The 18,956-nt window shown below is 48.8% G+C and overlaps 1 long non-coding RNA gene across 1 annotated transcript in view; it reads right to left on the bottom strand.

Moving 5' to 3' along the window:
• Nucleotides 1-15,386, bottom strand: part of LOC145721483 (uncharacterized) — a 21,075-nt gene extending 5,689 nt beyond the window's left edge. The window contains exons 1-2 of the long non-coding RNA XR_014145177.1: nt 15,086-15,386; nt 6,255-6,390 (exon numbers count right to left, since the gene is read on the bottom strand). This is a non-coding gene — a long non-coding RNA (uncharacterized LOC145721483). The remainder of the gene's footprint in view (nt 1-6,254; nt 6,391-15,085) is intronic.
• Between the last annotated feature and the right edge of the window lie 3,570 nt (nt 15,387-18,956).

The following is an 18,956-nucleotide window of genomic DNA, read 5'->3' as shown; positions in this document are numbered from 1 at the left end:
CCGGGATCATGACCTGAGCCAAAGGCAGACGCTTAACCCACTGAGCCACCCAGGCGCCCCTGTCCAATTATTTTTTTAAGGGGAAGTTTCTTGTGTATTCTTTCTAACCTTGGGCGTGTTCCCAGTTTCTGTCTCGTTTAGCTATCAAGGCAACTGGTAAGGAAATCTTCCTGCCGTTTTGCAGGAAACATGGCTAACAGAAGCTTCGTGAAGCTATGCGTTTTCTGTACCTGGAGTTAGAATTCCTCGCCAGGTTCTCTGACTTTAACCAACATTCTATTTCACTATACCTCAGCTGCCTTTAACTCACAGACAAATTAAAATTCTCTGAAGTTATCTCTTAGGCGATTTTCACTTCTAAAATGATCTTTTAATAACTTTGAAGAGCCTAAGCACTCTCTCCAGACTTTAATACACATTTTATATGCAAATGATGCTGGAATTCATAAAGAAGCTTTATGTGTTGTCATGACTTGCATCATTGGTTCTCAAACCTTGTTCCTTGGAGCTGGGGTGCCCTGGGGGCCCCCCAAGCACAGGGCGGAGAGTGAAGGGGGCAGGTGGGAGTGTTTCCTGTCCTTGCCCACTTCAATCATAGCAGCTCTGACTGCCTCTGACTTTTTATTGGGGGGGGGTCTCTGATTGTATCCACAGGGACATTTCTTTTGACGAAAGTATTTAGCTGCTAATAAATAAAATATAACAGAATAAGATGTTCTCTGTGAGTTTATGAGAGACAGAACTGAAGACCTCAGATTCTATAATAGATGATTAAAAAGGCATGATCCTGCTGTCCAGCCATAAGCCACACTCAGCCATTCAAAGGAAGAAAGCTGATATTCGGTCCATGCACAGTTTTAGGTGGCTTAGAAGAATAATGTGTACTAAAAATAGGAACACATACACAGATTAAAATCCACTTCAGGGGGACAAGCAGAATAGAGTGTGACCCTGATGAAGAGCTGCCCACGGAGTGAAGAAGAAACAGAGAGAGCAATGTGGGGGCAAGGATGTCCATTCCAGGGGCCGATGGCCACACGTGGCTCATGAGCATGTGTCACCAAGGAGCCTGTGTGGGGACTGGAGCATAGGGATGGGGAGGCCGGGGAAAGCTGGAGAGTGTGGCACTGCTCAGAGCAGGTGGGGCCCGGTAGGCATGGTTAGGATTTGGGGCTTGGTCTTAAGAAAAGCAGAAGCCATGGACGGTTGTAAGAGGGTGGCCAGAAGGATGGACTGGGAGCAGGATGTGCGCGCAGAGCCCAGTGCAGAGGGCCAGGAGGGAGAGGAGGAGTACAGCCCGGGCTCACACACGGTGAGGAGGTAGAGGGAAGGCGGTGGACTGGAGGTCTTTGGGAGGTGAAATTGGCAGGTCTCGGTTGGGTTTGGTTACCCCAATTAAGGGAGAAGACAGCGAAAGTGCCTTGTAAATGGAGAAACTGAGCCAAGAACACGTTGGTTCCGATGAGCATTGAAGGAGTATCTTGGATGATGAATCTTGAGGGCTGTGTCCTTTTTCTAGAACTTGGTGAGAAAGGCAGGTGTGGCTTCCATTTTTAGATGGTTTTATTTTTATTTATTTTTTTATTGAAGTATAGTTAACATGCAGTGTTATATTAGTTTCAGGTGTACAATATAGTGATTCCACAATTCTATGCATTACCCGGTGCTCATCGCAGTAAGTGTACTTTTAATCTCCTTTATCTGCTTCGCCCATCTCCCCACGTGCTGGCAACAGCCAGTTTGCCCTCTGCATTTAAGAGTCTGTTTTTTGTCTCTTTCTTTGTTCGTTTGTTTTGTTTCTTAAATTCCACGTATGAGTGAGATCATATGGTCTTTGTCTGCCTCTGACTTATTTCCCTTAGCATTATCCTTCTGGCTCCATCCATGTTGTTGCCAATGGCAAGATCTCACTCTTGTTTTTATGGCTGAAGAATATTCCATTGTGCGTATACACCACATCTTCTGTATCCATTCATCTGTCAGTGGATACATGGCTAATGCAGATAGTGCTGTGATAAACACAGGCGTGCGTATATCTTCGCAGCTTCGAGTTTCCGTCTTCTTTGGGTTGATGGTTTTGTTGCTCAGCATAAGCACGGCTAGCTGCTGCAACAGACACACCTCCACATCTCAGTGCCACTTCAAGAGTTAGCTCCTCCTTCAGGGCACAGACTGATGTAGGCTGGGCTTTCTGGAACCACTGCCAGGCTCCTCGCTGGGGTGCAGCTCTGCTGAGAGACAGGGCACCTGCCTTGGGCCTGCTGAGGTGGGGCAAGGTGTCCCTTCAGTGGACGCTGGGGTGGCTGAGTCCAAAGATGGCCACAGTGATATCTCAAGTCCCGCGTGTTCTTCTAGAGTCTTGCCTCCCTTCATCAAGGTCCCCCTCACTTTCTGAAACTGAGCAGCCCTTCGAGACAGCCTCAGGCAACACAGTCTGGCAGAAGGGATGCTATGTGGCTTCTGAAGCAAGGTTGTAAACGTATGGTGCACTTCTGCCTTGTTCTTGCATGACACTTGCTCTCGGATGCGCCTCCATGCCATGCTGTGAGCAGGCCCAAGCAGCCGCACAGAGACCACACAGGGATGCTGAGTATGGGTGCCCTGGCGGCCTGGTGAGGTCTGAGCCAATGGACCAACCACCAGATGCACGAGCCAAGACCCGCCTCAGGGGATTCCAGCCCCTGGCCTCCAGTCGAGGACCCCACACCGCGGAGCCCCAGATCCTTCTGTCCCTGCTGTGCCCTGCCCTACTCCAGACTCACCGAATCCATGCACAGAACAACACCCTTGTAGCTCTCAGGTTTTGAGGGGACGGGGCCTTCTGGGGTGCCCCCGGCCTCTTGCCCTGCCATGTGAAGCCTCACTTGCCCGCTGCCTTCCCTGGGCAAGGAAGCCTGTGTGGGCAGCCGCTGTGAATGACTTGGTTTGGTTAGGTTGAGCCTTATGTGGTTTTGTCCCGAGAGAGCCTTTGGAGTGGTTGCACACCCTCTAAAACTCAAGCTAATTAAGCTCCAAATTAACTACAAACATAAGGAAATTGATCTGAAAAGCAGTGTACATGGAGAGGAGAAATGAAGTGGAAGTCCAGCCCGAGACAAGGCCGGAGGCTGCTCTGCGGACGGAGGCCCTCCTGCTGGGGACGCGGCTGTTTCTGGTCAGGGCCCCTGCCGCTTCCTCAGCGTCAAGGTTCTGGAATGCTCCACCCCTCCATGTGCACATGAAGTCCCTGCTCCTGCTTCTTGGAACCTGACGACCGGCCCATCTGTCAGATGGAGGGAAAGCTGGCCCAGACGAGGCCGTGGAAGTTACCCTTGCCGTGACGCAGTTTGAGCAGGTCCTGCTGAGGAGCGCCGCTCCTGTGTCTGCAGGGCCCCCGCGGTCCCGACCCATCACACGCCGGAGGTGGGGGCCCAACCCTGGGAAAGCACTAGATGCCCCTGAATGGTTCACCTGACAGTGGTTCACTTTAGGTGATGTGAATCTCACCTCCGTAAATGATTGCACCATCAACAAAAACAGACACAAACACCTCCACGGAGTCAACACTATTATAAGCCGTTGGGGGGGGGGGGGGACACGGGACTTTGGGCCCAGAGGTGACTGGCCTGGCTCCCAGCGGGTTCTGGGGGGAGCCAGGATCTGAATCCAGGAGGTCTGCCCTCAGAGCCTGAGCTTTTACCATGGAGCAGTTTGCGGGAACGTTTTCCAGGGAGAAGGGACCCTTCTTTACCCAGACCATGTCACATCCTTGGCTTTTTTAAAAGAGGTCTTCTAGAAAGTATGTTTCTCCTATGAGGAGAGGGGCCCATCCTCACTTTATTTCCCTTTCCCATGACCTCCTCTGCTTATCTAAATGTTCACTGGACACTAAGCAGGATCCACATTGGTCCTGTGGGAAACCCAGAATCAGACTTGGGCTCTGCTTGGCAAATTAAGATTTAAGTCAAAATAGCGCCTGGCTGGCTCGGGTCAGTTGAGCATCCAACTCTTGGTTTTGGCTCAGGTCATGATATCAAGCCCCCTATCGGGCTTTGCTCTCAGTGGGGAATCTGCTTGAGGTTCTCTCTCTCCCTCTGTCCCTCCCCCTGCTTGTGCATGTTCTCTAATAAATAAAATCTTAGAAATATATATATATTTCAAACATAATAATTATCCTGAGGTCACAGTTTCCAGAGATGAAGCCCTCCCTGATCAGGGACTCCTGGCAGCTCAAGCTTTTAGAATCTTCTACCCAGAACCACAGGTAACTTCACGTTCATTTAAAAATATCAATGTTCTACATATTGATGGGGGTTGGGTTACACAGGGTATGCTTTTGTCCAAACTCAATGAACATGCATTTAAAATCTGTGCATGTCATTGTATGCAAATTTTACATAAAGGACAGTAAACAGACTTGGACTCTAGATAATGATACACATGCCAATGTATTTAGGAAAAAGTGTATTGATGTTTGCAATTTCTTTGGAATGCATAAAAAAAAAAGTAAGGGTGGTTGGGTAAAGTGATGGATAGATACCTGATAAAGTAAGTATAGTTGAGTGTTCATGGTGGAATCCAGGTGTTGGCTAGATGGGTGTTCACTGTAAAATTCCTTCAACTTTGCTACTCGTTTGAAACATTTCATGATAAAATGTTGGGGGAAAGACACCTGGGGCAGACCCAGTCCCGGGGGGCCCAGTTCAGCAAGCCTAGTGCTGGCTGGGTTCCAGCCCCATTCCTCCCCTTGCATGGGGGCGGCGGGGGGGGGGCTGCTGTGCCACACACCACAGCTGGGCATTCAGGTGCCCCTCCATCCAGCCACCTTCATGAGAGTCCTTGGATACCCTTTCAAATATTTTTTAATGTTGCAGACATTTTCATTTCCTAGTGAGATGAAAATTCCCAGCTTAAGGCTTTTGCTTTTCCTCTGAGAGGCTTCTCAACCTCTGCTTGTCCACCTGAGTGATTTCCACATCATCTTGGTTACTGTGGCTTTATAATAAGTCCCATAGTAGAGTCTTACCCTCCAACTTGCTCCTCCTGATTTTCTCTCCCCTTCTCCAGCATTGCCCTGTCCCTTCCCGGCCCTCTGCGTTTCCCTGTGAATTTCAGTAGACTTCCTTTAGAAAACTGTGGGGCAGTAGCTACTCAAGCTGAACCTGTTTATGTCCTCTGGCCCAGGAAATCCCAGCTGAGGCATACGCTCCAGTGAAATGCATGGCGGCCCCAAGCCCGAAACTGCCTGCCTGCTGGTGGGGTGACGGGTGAATGCGTTGTGCACGGTCCCACCTCGGAAGGCTACAGGGCCGTGAAAATGAAGGAATCACCGCCACAAGCGGACTCATCTCACAAATGTAACGTTCAGTGAATGGAGGCAGGCGGGACGATCCATCCTGTGTGATTGCTTGTATACAAAGGACAACACCAGCCCCAACTCATCTGTGCTGTTGGAGTCGAGAGAGAGGGGGACAGTTGACTAGAAGGGGGCCCAGGGGGATTTTGGGGCTCTGGTCATGTTCTCCTCCTTAATCTGAGTATGTGGCTGTATTCGGGTTATGAAAAGACACCGAGCTTTATGCTTATCATCCGTGCACTTCCACACGTAGGTGATGCCTCGGCAAAAGGTTTTTACAAACGGGGGTGGGGGCAAGGCGGCAGAGTGTTACTGCTTTCCAAAGGAAGGACAACTAGTGACCTGTCCCTCAGAAGCCTTCTGCCCAGGACAGACTGGTGGCCTTGGGCATGGCCTCGGCCTCCACGCAGCTCCCAGCAGCTGGCCGTCATGGACATTTTCTGGTCCGCGAGGTTCCTCCAGGTTCTGTTCCTCACCCTTCATGCCCTCTTCCTCTCTCCCTCTCCCCCCAGCCGGGAAGCCTTTTTGGTCTCACAGGTGGGATGCCTTCTTATCCTATTCATCTTGCTTCTCCAATCTCATCTACATAGGAGAGAACATTCTAGGCCTCTGGGCATAGACTTTTTTTTTTTAAGATTTTTTTTATTCATTTGAGACAGAGAGAGAGAGAGAGCACGAGCAGGGGGAGAGGCAGAGGGAGAGGGAGAGGGAAAAGCAGACTCCCCGCTAAGCCAGGAACCTGATGCGGGGCTTGATCCCAGGACCCTGAGATCATGACCTGAGCCGAAGGCAGACGCCCGACCATCTGAGCCACCTAGGCGCCCCTGGGGATAGACTTTTGACACTCAGTCTGTTGAGGCTATCCTGGTACAGACTGGGGGGGAGGGGAGCTTATAAACAACAGACATTTAATTCTCACCATCCTGCAGGCTGGAAGTCCAACGTCTAGCCGCCAGCACGGTTGTGTTCTGGTGAAGGCCTTCCTGGCTCATAGATGGCAGCGGTCTTGCTGTGTCCTCACAGGGTGGAGGGCGCAGGGAGCTCTGTGGGGCCTCCTTTATGAGAACACAAACCCCATTCGTGAATCCCATTTTGTAAGAAGCGCCACCTTCACGACCGAGGCACCTCCCAAAGGCCCCACCTCCTGACACCATTACCTTTGGCGGTTAGGATTTCAACATACGAATTTTGGGGGCCATGTTCAGAGCGTAGTTATGGCTCGCTCTCTTTCTGCATTTCTGCTCTGCCATTCGTTTATCAAAGCACTATCAGCAGGGTCGAGGGAAGTATTGGGCATGGTAAAAGCATGGGCATGGAATCAGGTGGAGGTGATGGCTAGACCCCACTGTGAATGTACCAAATGCCACCGAACTGTACAGTCTAGAAAAGTTCATTTTACGTGGTGTGGATTTCACCCCAATAAGAAAAAAGAAACAAAGGGCATTCATTAATAATTCAAAAACCGTATCAACCTGCATTACGGCTCAATCTCCGAGCCAGGTGCAGGGAGGGAACCCAGCACCTTTAAATCTATCCTTGCTAATTGCGGTGAGCCAGACTTCTGGCCATGGCAAACCGACTTTATGTGATTAATTTAGCAAATGTCATGGTCAAGAGGACAAGCTGTGGAGCATACTGAATGGAGTCGAGGCTCAGCTCTGCCACTTACGAGTTCTGTGACCTTGGCAAGATTTCTGATTAAAAAAAAAATTGTTCATTTATTATCAGCGGCCCGAGAGGGAATGCCTGAGTCTTCTCTCATGGCCTGTGTTTAACTTTCAACGTCTCATGAACTTTCCCCCTAGGAAATGGCAGATCTGACCACGAAATGTCCAAGAAGAAAGAGAGTAATCAGAAGTCGTAACATCCCCCACATGGTGCCAAATGTTAAAAAAAAAATGAACCACTGGCCGACTAAAAACGCTTCTGGGAGTCACAGATGCTGAAATTTTTTGTGCTTCGGTTTCTTTATTGGTGAATCGGGAGTGATAACCCGACCCGTCTTGGTGTGGGCGTGATGGGACGGGGGTGTTCGATGCCCAGACCAGCAGCTGTGAGCTTTGCTGTTCTTCTTGTAATTCTTATTACTATTAATTCACCTGCTGGTTCTGAGTGTGTTGGGGGAGGGCAGAAAATTGCTTGTTTTCTTACACGCTATAGACTCAGCTTTGAATAGCATGCCTGACCCTCGATACATAGTTCAGTGAGTAACTGAATGAATTATATTAATATTCAAAATCCAAAAAATTCTGTGCTTTTATCTCTGGAGTTTGAGGTTGAGCCACATCCTTCTGCTGTTCCAGTTCTCGAATTCTCTGTGAGCCCCTTGTGGTGCCCAGCAGAGCCCCCAGGAGGCTCCAAGAACACATTCGCTGAGTGAACGGCCACATCACCAACGCTCATTTGACTCCTTGAATACAGAAGATTTTGACGAGTGTTACTTTGTGGTTGGAGGGAAGTGTTTCCTGGGAGTTGAGCCTGGTGGCGTAGAGCCAGCGATGCTCTGGGCGAGTGCGGGGTGGGTGGAACCGGCCAGCTTTGTCTGAAGCAGCTCGAGGAAGCAAGCAGTTCTGATTTTGTCGTGGACCCATCCGCAGAGCTGGCAGAGCTGAAGAGCTGGACGGCTCATCATAACCCTTGCAGCGGGAGTCACTCTTTACACTGGGATCCCACGGAGCTCCGAGGGGCCGGCGTGGACCAGTGTCCGTGGCTGAGGCTGCAACAAACCCATGGCTCTGAGCATCTGAGGCCAGAGAACCTCCCAAGAAGATGAGGCTGGTGGCCCAGCAGGACCAGACTGGGGAAGCAGCCAGGGGTGGGGACACAGGCTGTCACCTTCCACTTGTTGACAACACTCTCTCCGGCTCCTCTTGCCATTTCCGTATGGAACTCTGACTTTGGCAGAACCCTACTTTTGTGCACAACTCAGTGGCCACCCTAATAGACCTCTCTCTTTACGGTGACCCATCTGTCACCCAGGAGAAGGATGATCTGACCTGCTGCCTGCCAGGGCCCCACCAGGTCAGTCTGGGCAGCCCCACCCTCATTTTCTGATCAGTAGGTCTTGTTTGCCCAATTATTTGAACAATTTAATTGCATGTTGCTTTTGCATGTCACAATGATGCTCTTATAAATTACCGGGTGCTGAAAGTAGAAGCAGGGTGGCTTAGAACAGAAATGTATTCTCACACAGGTTCAAAATCAAGGTGTCAGCAGGGCTATATTCCCTAGGAGGGCTCTAGCCGAGGATCCTTTCCTGCCTCTTCCAGCTTCTGGGGGCTCCGGCTTTCCTTAGCTCATGCCCACATCACTACACTCTCTGCCCCCACCCCCACCTTCACATGACCTTCTTCTGTGTGGAGCCCCATGTCTCAAATCTCCCCTCCTCTTACAAGGACACCCATCAACGGGTACAGGAGCCACCCACAACCCAGGATAAGCTCATCCCAAGGTCCTTAATTATACCCTCATGGACTCTGTTTCCAAGGAAGGTCAGATTCACAGGTCCTTGAGGACTTGGGCGCATCTTCATGGGGGACACCATCCGACCCACTCGAATCATCAAGGCCATGACACTGGTTGCCGAGGATGAGAAAAGCACTTGAACTCATTTGTCTTTCAGTGTCCGGCAGGCAGCTGGGGGTTCTATGAACTGAACAAGGCAGAACCAGGTACCTTATAGGTACCTGGTTGGGAAGAGCAGGTCAACTATTTCCATTTAGGATTATGCTGGTGACTTTTGTCCCCTACTGGGGTCTTCCAACCTTCACTGTCCTATTTATGAGCTTACACACATCTTTACAGAGAAATGTCTAACGTGCCAGCTCTAGGCTCCCTGCTGGAGACTGGGTGGTTGGAGGCCCCATCAGCTGGCAGGTGAAGTTGGGTGGGGGAAGGGGAAGGTTGGATTGCACCCGGTGCCTAGAAGTGCGTGTCGAGGCCCTGTGTGCAGTAGGCAGGCACTTTTTTTTTTTTTTTAAGATTTTTATATTTATTTGACAGAGAGAGTACAAGTAGGCAGAGCGGCAGGCAGAGGGAGAGAAGCAGGCTCTCCGCTGAGCAGGGAGCCCGACGCAGGGCTCGATCCCAGGACCCTGAGATCATGACCTGAGCCAAAGGCAGACGCTCAACCACCGAGCCACCCAGGTGCCCCAGGCACTAAACTCTTAGTGATGACTCTGAGTGTGATATGAAAAATGCAGCCGCACCAGGAGATCCAGGATTTCTATCATCCACACGTGGGACACCATCTGGTAGGAATGAAGGGATGGTAGAGGATATGTATCTAGAAATGAGAGGGAGCATGGGGGACAGATGTTGTAAGAAGAGATATTTATCCATTCCCTCCTTTAGCTAAAAAGTTGTTAGGAAGCAAGAAGTTCCTTCGTTCCCTCACCTGCTTCTAAATCAGACTGATTTTCCTTTTAATACTTTGTTTTTTGGTGGGAGAGGGGCAGAGGGGGAGAGACAGAGAGAATCCCAAGCAGGGTCCACCCCCAGCATAGAACCCGATATGGGGCTCGATCTCATGACCCTGAGATCATGACCTGAGCCGAAATCAAGAGTCGGATGCTTAACCACCTGAGCTGCCCAGGTGCTCCCAGACTGACATTTAGTCAGCAAAAGTTTTGATTCTTTATGATAACATCATTCATTAAGGAAGGCCTAATGTGGTTCTCTAGGGATGGCCCCTATCTGCCATTGAAATTTTTTTTTTTAAGATTTTATTTATTTATTTGACAGAGAGAGACACAGAGAGAGAGGGAACACAAGCAGGGGGAATGGGAGAGGGAGAAGCAGGCTTCCCGCGGAGCAGAAAGCCCGATGTGGGGCTCGATCCCAGAACGCTGGGATCATGACCTGAGCCGAAGGCAGACGCCTAACGACTGAGCCACCCAGGCGCCCCTGCCATTGAAATTTAACCCCTTTGCATTTCATTTGGGATTTGGAAGCCTGGATAGTTCATAAGGTACCTGGTTCTGCCTTGTTCAGTTTGGATTTACTGTTTGATGCAGCAACAGAGAGTGTGGGCTGCAAATCCCGGCTCTCACCCCTCATGCCCTGCATAAGACGTCTAAAAATTCTTCATCAAATATCAGATTCAGACATTCCTTCTCCATATTCAAGGGCAGTGACCTTGAGCAGGCCTGTCATCTGTTTTTGCAAGGCTTTACCGAAACCTCCGACTCCATAGAATATTTTTCAAGTTGTAAATCTAAAAATATGCGTAGTTTGAAAATACTACATTCTTTGCATCAAAACATTATCCATATTTATAATTAGCTTCCTATCTGCAATCGCTCCCACTTCCCTGAGACGCCCACAAACATTCTTATTTCCTAGAATCACACAGATGCACCGCACATTGTGTTTCCCACATTTTCCCCTTCTTTCTTCCTGTTTCTCTTATTATGGCCTCGATTCATTGGTTGGTTCTCGAATCTCTCACGAGTGAGCACATCATTGCTGCTTGTGGCCACGATGCTCTCTGAACATCCTTCTTTCTTCCTTCTACCTGTTCCCCCTTAAATAAGGCTCCTAAAACTGTTTTTCTAGACAGGCCTTGATGATTCTCTTTCCTGTACATTTTACTAACTGGCTCCCAGAGCCGTTCATGGTGAGGCGTTCATGGGGCCGGTCGTGGAGATTCCCAGAGAGATATTAAGGCCGCTTAGAATAAAAGACATATCCAATATGATTATGGGAAAAGAAAAATAAATCAAAGCTACAAAAAGGAACAATAAGCTCCTTCAAGGACTAAGTGACTGATTCAATTTTGAATCTGGCACCGGAAATCGTATTGGTCTGGGCAATAAGGGGAGCACATTGCCCGAATCACATTATTTAATGGGGAATAAAGCTGGCCTATTTGTAATTTTTCTGGTTTTTAAACTATAAAAGGACTTTCTTGGTGGTTGTCACACAAGGGACATTGAGCAACATAATGTGCAAGGCAGAGACGATCTTGACCAGAACGATTCCTGCCCCTCCCTCCCCCCCAGACCTGGGACATTCCCTCCTTGGGGATGCTGCTGTGTGACTCACCGAGAACAACCCCCATGGGACTGGACGGGGTGCCTGCCCGAGCAGAGAGGACGGAAGAGCCTGTTTCCTTGTGGGGCAGCACCAGCCGAGCTCCTGCATAGACACTGCTCTCCCTGCAGCCTCTGCAGTCCGTCTGCGCTGCGCGGGGCGGGTTCCCAGCTGACTGCTCCCTGGAGCCACTCTGGGTTCCTGATGATAAGACGAGCTCATTAATTATACCTGGGAAAGCAGCAGCAGGTGGGTTTCTCCACACACCTTATCCTGCTTTCTGTGTCATGCAGCCTTACAACTCTGGCTTCACCGCTTGGCCCCAAATCACTACCTGGCCCCAAGGAGGTCATCAGAAATGCTGTAGGAGCTGCCCGCGGCACATCAGTGAACCCCACGGCTCGCCTTTGTTTACCTGTCCGTGGATCCCAGGGCTTTCCCTTTCTTGGTTTCTTCCTTCGCCTTGGTAGAGGGCACCTTATTTGTTTTTTTTCCCCTCCCCAGCTTTCTTGAGATGCAATTTACAAATAAGGTTGTGAAAGTGAAAGGTGTACAACGTGACAATTCGATGTATGTCTATGTTGCGAAACGCTTCCCACAAGAAGGTTGGTTAACACATCCTTCACCTTACAGTATCTGGAGCTTTCTGAGAAGTGATGCATAGGAGTAAGTGTTTTTTTTTTTTTTCTTTTAAGAACTTGCATGCCTGAATATAATTCTGCTTGATGGATAGTTTAAGCATAGAATTCTAGGCAGGCCAGAATTTTCTCTCTGAATTTGAAGACACAGACTCTTGCTGTGAAGGTATTTTTTAGATGTGATTCACCTTTATATCAGTAGTTTGAATAAAGCATCTTACTTTCCACAATGTGGGGGGGCCTCATCCAGCCAGTTGACCACAAACTAGGCACGGCAGCTTAGCCAAGTTGACCCATAAAATTAACCATCCCAGGAACAAAAAGACATTTCCCCCTGCCTTTTCACTGAGAAGAGAATTCCCCTAAATGTTGGAAGAATCAACACCTCTGCCTCTTTTTGGAACTGTGCTGGGCTACCATCAGAGAAGTGTTGTTTGAGCTCCGCTTTTTGCTTCTTATGGTTGTAGATCGCAGCTTAGTTTCATCGTAAAAATGCTCCTCCTCGGGAGGAAGGGCTTAGGTTTGAGACTTCCCAGAAGTAGTGTCACAGACCCCACCCAGCACGTGGCCCCGTCTACCTGAGGGCTCTATTGCTTGCTGTTAGGAGCACCTGTGGCCTGCAGCACCTGGGGCAGCCCTGCCCCCAGGCTGATTCAACCCAGGACTTGATGTTCTAGCTTGTGAGCATCAAGAAGAGGCTTTTGTTTCTGGCGGGTGCAGATTCCCAGGAAGGCATCATCGTACTTGGTAGGAGGAGAAGAGCATCAGGGGGGTCCACGCTAGTGGTCCATTAAGCTGTGTACCCTAGAGTCAGACTTTTCTGTTCACAGCACAAGCTCTGGGTAGTCTTCTGTTTTGCTGGATAGCTCTGGAACTTCAGTTTACTGGGCAGCTCAAATTCACCTTTGGGGAATGCGCACATACTTGAATTCTCTCAGGAATTGCCAACCCCCTGCAGTTATTTCCAACCTCTAACTCTCCCTTTGCTAATGGCGACATCTCTGGGGATTTGAGAGGCTGACCCAGAGCTCTCTGCCGTACTTCTCTACCTTCAAAGGAAGCCCCTTCTGGGTGAATTGAACACGGAAGGGAGAGGGTGTTTGTCTATCAACTTCAGATTTTAACCTTTGAACGAGTTGTGTGTGTGTGTTTATACAAAGGCAGAATCACTTATCACTAGAAATCACTAGAAATCACTAGAAAAGAGATGCCTTTGACAATATTATTATTTTTTGAAGATTTTATTTATTAGAGAGAGAGTGTGCAAGAGCAGAGGGGAGGGGCAGAGGGAGAAGCAGACTCCCCCGCTGAGCAGGGAACCCCATGTGGGACTCGATCCCAGGACCCCGGGATCATGACCTGAGCCGAAGGCAGACACTTAACTGACTAAGCCACCCAGGTGCCCCAAATATTATTGAGAAATTAATGCAACTGAATGGAACGCACTAGCCAATACACAGATTGATATTGGTCCGTGTTGATCCAGCTCTGATGGCTTGTCCGAGGCCCAGCCCCTGGACAGAAGGTTAGGAGCTCACGTCCAGAAGGCCAACAGGCAGAGTCCACGTGCAGGCTGCTCTCTGCCTCCGATTTCCTTTCCCCCAGACCTGAGGCTTGTTTCTCCGATCCCTCTCCTCCCCGCTGAGACCCTTGGTGCCCAATTACTGTGTAAGAACTCCTGGATGTTTTCCCTCCGAAAAAGCAATAATTTCCTTTCCACTTTTCCCAGATCAACGCCTTAGGAGATGTACCCAAGATCCACATTTCTGGGACCCTGTTTTGCACAGTTAAAATATCAAAACCACAGCTGAAACTCAGTGATGGGAAGTTTTGTTGTTTTTGTTAAGTGACAGAAGTGAAAACTTAGAGCAAGTGGTTGTTTTGTTTTGTTTTTAGTAGGCTCCACACCTCGTGTGTCACCCACGGGGCTTGATCTCATGACCCTGAGATCATGACCTGAGATCAAGAGTCGGACGCCCAACTGACTGAGCCACCCAGGTGCTGCACAGGGCAAGTGTTTTAATTGCTCTGTCCTTTGTGGACTGGTGGCATGGTCCACGTAGAGCTGGACGACTGGAAGGTGAGTCCACCTTGTCATTCACTCATTCATCTCTCATTTATTCACTCAACAGACATGCTTTAGACTTATGTAAATCTGCTAAACTAGAAGAGGTCTCTAGTGTCTTAATTTCCTAAATGCACTGGCATTTCAGTAGGTCTCATGAGATCAATGAACAGGATGCTGGCTGGGGGTTCAGACTTTCCCTCAGTGCCGCTTCCCACGTGTCCTGAGCTAATAATTCAGGGGCTTCTGAGACTTAGAGACACCACAGGCACAAGCCAGACATGTCAGACAGACGGAGGCCACGCAGTCCTCACAGACAGGGTGAGATGTTTAGTACCTACGATACTCGGAGAGAATTCAAGAGGGACTTGAAATTCTGTTTCAATATTTCCTCTGTTTTCTCTCCTTTCTGGTAAGACACCTGTGAACAAGAACTTCCCTCTGACTGCCAGTGAGATAGTAAGCTGCATTTCACGCCATTCTGAAGCATTTTTGTCCCCGTTAGAAGTAGGGCTCTGGACCTTTAGATTAGTAATAGGCTTATTTTTCTTGACAGGTTTTTGTGATTTTGACGAGAAATGTTTTAGGAAGTATGGTAGGATGTGGGGGTGAGTATTCTGGAAACTTCCATTGGATAGGCTTGTTAGGATGAGGCACCCTTGGTGTGGACAGTCTCAGTCGAGAGCCCCTTGGGACGCAGCCCTCTCTAATAAAGCTTCTGGAGCCTCTGCTTCCTGGGATCCATGTGTCACCTGGCGTGCATCTGTGTCCAGGAGTGTGTGTGTCCAGGGGTGTGTATGGACAAGTCCAGGTGTGTGTGTGTGTGTGTGTGTGTGTGTTGCTCTGTTGGGAGGCTGAGGATTACTGCCGCCATGAGGCGGTGCTGGTTGCGAGGCAGACTCTCCCTGGGTTCATCAGCCAGCTCTGCCACCTAAAAGCTGGGGGATCTAGGTATTCAACCCTGGGGAGCCTCAGTTTCCCCATCCGTGATGCAGGGGTGACAAGAGCACCTACCTGGACATGTGTTGGGAGGATTGAGGGCGTCAATGCGGATGGTGCTCTGACAGGACTCCAGGCACAAGGCGAAGCACCGACGTTGCTGGCCGTGGTCACGGAGATCCACGCTTCCTGAGCAGGCGCTCATGGGCTACAGAAGGGACAGAAGTCATCCTGTTTAGCACAGAGCAGTTCGCTGAATGACTCAGTCACTGGATTCCCGAGGATACTTTCTGAGGTTTCAGTTTGTTCCCCACCCCCGCCTCTGCTGTGAAGAAGTGGGTGTTCCTGTAAACACACTTTACTCTTTTATATCAGGACGTATGTCCTGCCTTGACACCTGCCCATCCCCTGCACTGTCCTTTCTTTGTCCTACACCACTGCTCCCATTCTGTGGGCACAGTGGCGCTCTGGTGGGCTTTCCCGTAGGACCACTTTATTGTTTTCTCAATTTTTTTTTTTAAGATTTTATTTATTTGACAGAGAGAGACACAGCGAGAGAGGGAACACAAGCAGGGGGAGTGGGAGAGGGAGAAGCAGGCTTCCCGCGGAGCAGGGAGCCCGATGTGGGGCTCGATCCTAGGACCCTGGGATCATGACCTGAGCCGAAGGCAGACGATTAACGACTGAGCCACCCAGGCACCCGTTTTCTCAATTTTTTAAAAAGATTTTATTTATTTATTTGAGAGAGACAGAGATCGTGAGAGGGGGAGGGAGAAGCAGACTCCCCGCTGAGCAGAGCCTGACACGGGACTCGATCCCAGGATCGTGGGATCGTGACCTGAGCGGAGGGCAGATATTTAACTGACTGAGCCACCCAAGCGCCCCTGTTTTCTCTATTTTTGTGGAGTTATGTCCCTGTCTCTAACAGATAAATGAGAGGAATATCCTGGGCCTTAGTGTCTTATGGTTTTGGCGAACTGACTTATCTTGAGTTAAGAGCCAGAAGGCAGCTCTGGGCCCAAACCCAGCTGCAGGTGTCGATGTGGTCATGGCCGTGGCCATAGTGGACCCTCCCTATTCCGGTGCCTTGCAAGAGGCTATCGTCATCGCGCCCCACGGCCGCGAGTGAGAACGTTGCAAGGGCTGGTACTAGTGACTAACTGGTCTGCTTACAGAGCGGTGTGACCTCTGCACTCTGCGTCCGTCTTGGCCCATCCTGGCTGCTGTAACAAGATACGACAGACAGGGCAGCCAAGACGCCACAGACATTTCTCTCTTCAGTCCTAGGGGCCAGACATCCAGGATCAAGGCTCCAGCAGGGTCGGTGTCTAGGGAGGCCGCTTTGGGGCTGACCATTCCCCAGGATGTCACGGGGCAGAAGTGGTGAGGGAGCTGGATGGCATTCTTCTATTGAATGACTGTTCTATGACTCATTTATAATTTTTTCCTACTGATGGACATTTAAATTGTTTCCACTTTTCTGCTCTGACCAACAATGTTGCAAAAAGCTCTGTTCCCACAGCTCCCGGTGGGAGCCTGCAAACATTTCGGGACTGCAGCTTGTATGTGTGCTTTACCAGACAGGTAATGCCGTGCGGCTCTCCAAAGCAGTCGTACCCATTTACAGACCCGGCACATTTTAGGGCCTTTTTCTATGAAACACTTGGTGCCGTCAGGCTTTGTGATTTGCCAGTTAGATGTGAGAAATGGTAGCTTGTTGCCAGCCGTGGGCTGAACTGGTCTGGACACCCAGGACAGCTGCTTGTAGCTTTCCTCAGCGCTGGGTTCAGGGACATCACAGTATTTGCTTGATATCGGCCCTGATGGGATATTTGCACCATGGAAACTGGCAAACGCTGTGAATCAGGATTTTCCTCTTGGAGAGCCAGGTGATAAGCATTGGCCAGCACGGCACCGAGGTCCACTTTCCGCCCCGAACCCCGTCTTCTTAACTCCCAGGCTATCAGAAGATGGAGGAGACTCCCCCTGTTGGTGGCGGCTGTCATTGTCACGGAATTGCACACGGTCGCGGCCACACCGCTGTTCCCAGCCAAAGGGGACACCAGTGAGAGGTTCTTTTGGAAGCAAATTTAAAAACCGCTCTAGACTGCAATGGTCTCTTTATTGAAAGGATATGCAAACACATATTAAAATACATTACTACCCCCGTTCTTAGAATCCTTTACTAGCGAACTCTTTTGCAGCTTTATTTCTCTCACTTAACAATATTTTTGGGAATTTGTTGTACAGGATATGCCATAATCTGCTTCATGCCTTTTTACAGGTACCGAATATCCATTTTATGAATATACCACAGCTAATCAGTCCTCGACTGATGGGCATTTGGAGTGTTATCATCTTTTGCTTATATAAAAAATGCTACAGTACATAGATTAATGCATAAGCCATTTTACATTTTTGCTAAGGTGTAGTAAGGATAGATTCTTGGGTGTAGAGCTTCTGGGTAACATAGAGAACACTCTTTTTTGGGAAACGGCTTTATTGAAGTATAATTTATATGCCATAAAATTCAACCACTGTTATGTGTAGGTTTCATGATTTTTATTAAATTTATACATTCTGCACCCATCATTGTTATCTGGTCTTAGAACAATTCTGTCACCCCCCAGATTTTCTTGTACCCATTCCTAACTTCAGAGTCAGACAATTATTATTATTATTATTTTTTAAAGATTTTATTTATTTGACAGAGAGAGAGGGAACACAAGCAGGGGGAGTGGGAGAGGGAGAAGCAGGCTTCCCGCTGAGCAGGGAGCCCGATGCGGGGCTCGATCCCAGGACCCTGGGATCATGACCTGAGCCGAAGGCAGACGCTTAACGACTGAGCCACCCAGGCGCCCCTGAGTCAGACAATTATTGATCTGCTTACCATCTCTGAAGCTCTATCCTTTCTAGAAATTTCCTATACATGAAATTATACAATATGTTGTTGACTTTTGTCTTGAGCTTCTTTCATTTAGCATAATGCTTCTGAGTTACGTCTGTGCTGTTTAATGTATCACTAGTATTTTCCTTTCTATTATTGGGTCATATTCCACTGTGTGGGTATATCACATTTTGCTTATCTGGACACTGATGGACACTCGGCTTGTCTCCAGCTTGGGGCTATTATGAATAACGGTGCCATGAACATTCAGGTACGAGTCTTTGGGTGGACATATGTTTTCATTTCTCTTGGGTAGAGAGGTAGGAGTGAGATTGCTGGCTTATAAAGTAAGTGTAAGCTTAACATTTCAAGGAACTGCCAAGTGTTTTCTGGTTTTACATTCGTACTGACAGCGTGTGAGAGTTGCCATCCCTCTGAGTCCTTGCCACCTGACGGTCCTTTGGATTATAGCTGTTCTAGCAGATGTAATGGGATCCCGCAGTGGTTTTAATTTGCATCCCCTAATGACTAAGGATACCAAGCATTTTTTCTTGCGCTTATTAACTATTTGTGTAACTTCTCGGTGAAATGTCTTTTCAAGAGCTTCACTCATTTTTAATTGGGTTCTTTGTCTTCTTCCTATTGAGTTACAGAGGTTCCTTATATATTCTGGATACAAGTTTATTATCAGATACACGATTTGAAAATACCTCATCTTAGCCTGTGGCTTGTCTTTTTGTTTTCTTTTTTTTTTTTTAAAGATTTTTTTTATTTATTTATTTTGAGAGAGAGAATGAGAGACAGAGAGCATGAGAGGGAGGAGGGTCAGAGGGACAAGCAGACTCCCTGCCGAGCAGGGAGCCCGACGCGGGACTCGATCCCAGGACCCTGGGATCGTGACCTGAGCCGAAGGCAGACGCTTAACCGACTGAGTCACCTGGTGCCCTTAGATGTGTAATTCTTTGACTGTTGAATTTGAATAGCATTTTTTTTTAAAGATTTTATTTATTTATTTGACAGAGAGAGAGATAGCGAGAGCAGGAACACAAGCAGGGGGGA

The sequence above is a fragment of the Leptonychotes weddellii genome, chromosome 5 (genome assembly GCF_054177405.1).
Source record: "Leptonychotes weddellii isolate Sample4059 chromosome 5, ASM5417740v2, whole genome shotgun sequence".
NCBI classification, from domain to species: Eukaryota; Metazoa; Chordata; class Mammalia; order Carnivora; family Phocidae; genus Leptonychotes; species Leptonychotes weddellii.
This window is presented reverse-complemented; position numbering and strand designations above follow the sequence as displayed.